We start from the raw sequence: 5,313 nt of genomic DNA, 5'->3' as shown, positions 1-5,313 counted from the left end.
ACTGTACACTCATTGCGCAGCGGCAACAATATAAACCTTTGCAAAAGATGAAACGACGACGACGAAGCGCAACGTAATAATCACTGCTGACGATCTTTCTCTCGACGTTTTGAATACGTATAAATCCTCAAAGGTGTGCGGTGTAATGTGTCAACCAAAAGAAAGAAGGAAAAAAAGTGCCAAAGGATAAAAAATTTCGGAAAGGAGAAAAGCTCGTTCGTTCCATGATACAGAAAGAGAAGCCATTATAAACATCGCGACGATCGAATCAGTTTGTGGAATTACAGCCCTCAGCTCAAAGGAGCTCGGCTCTCTCACTAAAGCTCTCTGTGTGTGTATGCGCAAAATTTTGCCATCTATCGATTGTAATCGCGGGATGCTCTGTTGCCGTATGACGGCCAGTTGTACACACACACACGTTATATCGTATATATTATAAATATAATGTATGCACCCATGCAAATGTATACGATCCTTTTGCCCAATGGCAGCGACGTACTGCACATCTGATATTGGATGAAACGCAGATAGGATGGCCTTTGGGAGGAGCTGCATACATATCGGTACGAGAAAACGTGAAAGGTCACGAGTCTGAAAAACGGCGAGACGCTTTTCTTTTTCTTCCCGACGAGTGAATAGGCCAGGGGACGAGTAATGCAGTTATATTTAGTCCAGCGATAAACCTGTTTAGCTCGTATACAATGTGGTGTTATACGCTCCACGAGTCCGTGAATGATTTAGTGAGTTCGTAGATGCGACGAACGATAGGCCATTTATTAGCGCGCGTCAAAAAAGCGCGCGTGATCGTAAAAAAATTTGGTCAGCCCGCTGGTTAGAGGTAGCTGCTATTACTATAGACGTAGAGCCATGTGAAACTAGTCATTTTCATATTCCCTTGCTCTCTCGGCGACCAGAGCTTAGGTTTAACAAAGCGAGTTATTAACTCGAATTGTAATATCGCGGCGCCAAAAATAATGAAACGGCGCCCATATACCTACGAATCGATAGCCATAATCTAAAAGGATCAAAATGAGACTGCGAAAATCTCATTGCTCCGATTATGTAACGAAACGAAGAAGAGTTGGAAATCCTCGTCTAAAGTTTACAATTTTAATGATCCAGCAGATTACGGTACGTAAATGGCACTCGCGCCCAAGGATATAGACCGTACGTATAAAGCTGTGGGATATATATGATATATATAAACGAGCTTGGAATTTGAAGGATCCGAAGGATATCGAAAAGAGGAAAGAGCGAGTAGGAACGGCAGGAAAGAATAATCCTCGCAAGATTGTGCATGATGGCCCTAAACTGCTTTTGCAACGATCGACGAGGTCTTGACCTTATGTGCATAATGATACAATGAATGGCGGTTTATTGGTCGGGGAATTAAACTGAAATGTTGTTTCGAATTAGTTCACTTCGCTCAATTATAAATCACATATTATTTCACACTTTCGAGGCACAGTCGATTGTTTGAATAGACGAAAAATCCACTGTAAATGGATTTAACGGATCTGCCCGCGAGCAAGATTTGAACTTGCGAAGCGAAGTACGGTTTTTTTATAACACGATCCGAAGGCGAGTGCTGAAACGAGTTTTGTTAAAAAACCCTACCTGCACCAGTTGACGATACTATTTTTTCCTACTAGAGCCTAAAATTAGCGGCGAAGTTGCGTATTTAAGGTTAGAGTGGGAAAAATTTTATTTCTCTTTCTTCATCCCTTAAGCAATGATTTCAAGGACTAAAATTTTTCATATGATATATTTGAGATTACAGGCTCCTAATAATACTTGTAAATAAATTAGAGGTGAAAAATTGAAATAAGCACCTCACATGAATTTGCAGTAAGTAAGAAATTAAATTTCAATGAGATTCAATAATAATCTCTTCAATATTGTAAATGTTTACAATGTTTCAATAATACGATATTTCCAAAGTATACATTCACTGCTCTATGATATGCCTAATACGATCGGTAGATGTCACATGTCTTTCCATAAACAATATAGTCGCCTTATTCTCATGAGAAGTTCAAGATTTCAATATTTGAGTTGGATTAAGTTTGCATAAGTGTAATACATATTTTTTGGAAGTCGCGAAAGTCAGGACTTTCGCGACCATAATCTAAATCAAAAATAAATTCTTATACGATGCTTAACAGACGATGACAAAGATGAAAAGTTTATCTTATTGACTCCTTTGCAAGTAACAAGTAATTAATTTTTTGTTGTATATTATGTTAACCCATTAACGACCAAACTGCTTGATTTTTTTATTGGTTTTCGCAGCGATTTTTTTTGTAGTTTGAGGCCTCCAAAAAGTTTCGTATTGACCGATTTCGATGTAAAATTTAATGCCCTTTCAGAAACTGAGCTCAAAATGTTAATTTTTTGCGCGATAAAAAAGTTATGGCCACTTAAACAAAAAAAAACGTGAAAATTTTGCAAAAAATCAAGTTTTGGATTTTTTTTCACCGTGTTACCGTTAGGGAATCACGATATAAATATGACCAGGAGTGATCACGACTATCAAAGTATCTCAGGGAATTTTCATGGAATTTTCGAACCACTACTTCAAACAAAAAATAACTTATATTCATATAAAACATAACTCATGTTTACTCGAAAACTACTGAATTTAGAGAAAAAGTGCAAAAAACCAAATTTTAAAAAGGAGTTCAAAAATTCCATAAAAATTCTCTGAGATACTTTGATAGTCGTGATCACCCCTGATCATATTTATAGCGTGATTTCTTAAATACAACATGGCGAAAAAAAAGCGAAAACTTGATTTTTTGCAAAATTTTCACGTTTTTTTTGTTTAAGTAGCCATAACTTTTTTATCACGCAAAAAGTTAACATTTTGAGTTAAGTTTCTAAAAGGTTATTTAGATCGAGATAGGTCCATGCGAAACTTTCTGGAGGCCTAAAACTACAAAAAAAATCGCTGCGAAAACCAACAAAAATATCGAGCATTTTGGTCGTTAATGGGTTAATAATGACTATTAGATGTCGTTTGGCTTTATGCAAATGATATCATCGACCTGTCTTTATATAAATTTCAAGAACTTATAAGATATCGTATGATTTTATGATCCTTTCGTCAATCAAATCGCGCTGCTATCGTACCAGATTGACTTTTCTGTATAGCTACCAACAAGAGATCAATTTCACTGCTAAAAACTCTCTCAAGCATGATGTAGTGCGGCTGCTGCTCCTTCTTGTGTCGCATGCTGTCTAGAATTAAGAGACGCGACGGGCGTTATGTAGCACCTTGATTCGACCAGTACCACCCCCCCCCCCCCCCCCCCCCCCCCCCNTCTGTAAGTACACACGATGCACGAGCTCGTATAAATCTTTGTTTAACTATATATATCAAGTGTATGAGACGCGTGAGAGCCATTCATGCGCTGGCACGCGATCCTCTGCTCGAAGCCGCGCGCGTTTACAATGATGAATTATTTATGCGTCTCAATATAGAAATATATGTTCGATCAGTTGCTAATTTCAAGAGGAGATCGCTGAATACCTACCATTTGGCTCTTGTGAGACAACTCATAATAGATATTAGACCTGGTATAGAAATTATTAACATTAATAATAATCTTATGAATATCTGAATGTTTCAAAATGTATGAATATTATTTGGCTTGTTTTTGCGATGTTTGTATTGAAATAGCGTTACATTTATTAAATGTATTTTAAATAATTTGAAAATGACAATTTATCCGTTTTGAAATTTTATGTCAGCTTTTAACCATTTCAAATACTACCAGTGTGAGTCTTTACCGCCAGATGGCAAGTACCTTAATTTGTAAACCTGCAACTAAAAAAGTGAAAATAATTGTATATAACTCAAAAGCAGATCAATGACTATCACAATGATTCTTAATTGTTATCGCTCATCCCTCCACAGCCTTGCTCGAGAATGTGTAGGCAGCACACAATGATAATGCACAAATTATGATTCCTAAAAGACGATGGGCACACATACGCTGCTCGAATTACTTTCGTGCACGCAAAAGCTCGCGTTCATTCGCATAATGTCGTACACACACGCGCGCGCTCGTGCAGTGGATCCACGGCGCATGAAACTGCAAAATTTCTCCACAATCAGTGAATATCATCTCCTCTCTCTCGCTGTGCCTTGGCTTTTAAGTATCTATGAGTGACAGATTTACAGCTGCAGATTAGTTTGCTCTATAAGTGAAGGTATATATACGTACATAGTACACACTCGCGCAGGTCTATATGCTGTATACTTGCATATAGAGGCATATTAACATCATATTGTACACACACATAGATATAATATACGTATGTATATGCGCGTATTATATACACACATTTTTCCTTTTTTAAACTCTTTAGAAAGTTCGGTTCGGATTTTCGTCTCGTTAGAATAGAACGTCGGCGGAATTAATAGTCGCCGTGATATTATATGCCTATTATGTGTGTACCACATATCTGTATGTGCTGCATCATTGATAAGTGCGCTTCTTCCATAATTTTTCATCGCAATATACTGCTTCGGTTATGAGCACATGTGCGCCGCAAAGAGTGTCAACGCGCGTAACATCCATTCGCCGATCTGGGCTTTTTGGTGAAGGTGAGCTTTTTTTCGCTTTTTATATTATCTTTCATTCGACGCGCGCTCGGAATGCTCGATTCCTTTTATGAAGCATTATTATATGTATACATCGCCACACGGATGGGCATATATATACGTATATGTACGAGCTCGGCGTGACGAAGCCGATCATCGCGCGCATACACAATCGGTGAAAAATTATAAAACATCGTGACACGGAGAAGGTGTTGTGTGTGCGCATGCATATACACAGTGCAGAGAGAGATACGAGCAAAAGCTGCTCGCGTGTACGGAGTCGATCGAGCTCGATAGTGTCAAGGGAAATTGTGCATCGTGTGGGTATATACGTATGCGTGGCTCTGCGCCTCCTTCGCGCAAAAGCGTATATTATTATCTTATAACAGCGCGCGCGTACACATACGAATCCAATGGATTATTGTTTCGGAGCGCGCGCGAAAAGGTGATGTTCGCCACGTGGAGCTGTGTATAGCGTTCATACAGGAGGAAAAATTCGGGTAGCTCTCTCGGATATGTAGTATAGGTACGATATTAGCATCGAGATGTTTTCGAAGCGATACAAGAAGTTTCTTCGATTTTTCCATAGTACACGGAATGTAGTTTAAATTTGCACTTTGCACGGCACTGATGTACCGTAATATGTATAGCTGCGAGAAGATATCGATTTTTCTTTCTCTCTTTTCAGCACGATCGAATAATAT

Source organism: Trichogramma pretiosum, unplaced genomic scaffold (genome assembly GCF_000599845.2).
Source record: "Trichogramma pretiosum strain Unisexual culture from Peru unplaced genomic scaffold, Tpre_2.0 scaffold30, whole genome shotgun sequence".
NCBI lineage: Eukaryota > Metazoa > Arthropoda > Insecta > Hymenoptera > Trichogrammatidae > Trichogramma > Trichogramma pretiosum.
Note: the sequence above shows the minus strand (reverse complement) of the source record.